Here is a 1,164-nt window from a genome sequence, read left to right as displayed (position 1 = left end):
ATATATATATATAAACCAACACTGTTATTGTACATGTGCAAAATTTTGCAGATAATGTCTGTCTAAAACAACTTATAGCTACAGTATGCCTTCCTTTCATAGAAATCTGTTCAGACTTCAGTTTTACTATCACATCTTATATTTCTTGTCCACTATCATAGTGGATAAGAAATATAAGATATGGAACAAATGTGGGAGATGGTTATAACAGGTACATGTCTTCATCACTTGATGCCTTTTGTTAAATGGAGAAAAATACAGGTCAACAAGTTGTTACTTGCTTTAAACACACACAAGTGAAAGAGCTGCTTGTTTCAGCAGGTCCTTTGCTTTTTACAACCAAAATAGGATATGAAGGGTTTCATTATTTGCAGAGGCGAGGCCTGTAAGCCTCTACTATTACATATTGTCACACTAGGGGCATGTCTACACACTATACATGTTCAATGTAGAAACAAAAGAAGCCGACATCTCAATCTTGTTTTCCGTAAAGCAACTTAATACCTTCAATAGAACGTCTCACCTACCAGGTTCATTTCTTTGTACAGGACTGGAGTTACCTGTAAAACCTCTGTTATATCCCCTGGGCCAGATTACTTATGCCAAAATTTTATTAAAGCATTTGCACCTGGACAGATTTTAGTGTTGCATAACACGCTTACACAGCAAAAACACAAGATGCTGGGTGTAAAAGAAACATCAGTCAGCTCCAAAACCCAACATATGATGTTTGAAGAATCCAATCAAAAAAAGAAGAAAAGAGGTAAAGAATAAATACATGAAAAAAGTGAGTAACTTCCTTGTGAAGTTCTGTTTTGTAGAGCAGTAAAATGTTTATACATCCATGAGGACAAACCTAGACACTAAATTACCTTTTTTAATACAAGAAAACACTTGAAGCAACATGTGTGATGTCACAGTTTCTAAACACTCAGGTTTTGGCAAATGTTAATCCTTCAATAATCCAGAAGAACTTGCTGGCACTAGCCAGTAAGATACTTTGTGCCAACAGCCCTCACCTAATAAGGAAATCATGCAGTAATGTTGGGATAACATCAAAATAAGTAAGCCCACCAACACAGACCAATATTTGCGTTTTGACTCCCACCACCCACTGGAACACAAGTTAGGAGTGATCAGGACTCTGTACCACAGAGCAGACAG

Source organism: Austrofundulus limnaeus, unplaced genomic scaffold (genome assembly GCF_001266775.1).
Source record: "Austrofundulus limnaeus strain Quisiro unplaced genomic scaffold, Austrofundulus_limnaeus-1.0 Scaffold49, whole genome shotgun sequence".
Classification (NCBI taxonomy): Eukaryota; Metazoa; Chordata; class Actinopteri; order Cyprinodontiformes; family Rivulidae; genus Austrofundulus; species Austrofundulus limnaeus.
The sequence above is the reverse complement of the archived record's forward strand: the minus strand, read 5'-3'. Positions refer to the sequence as shown.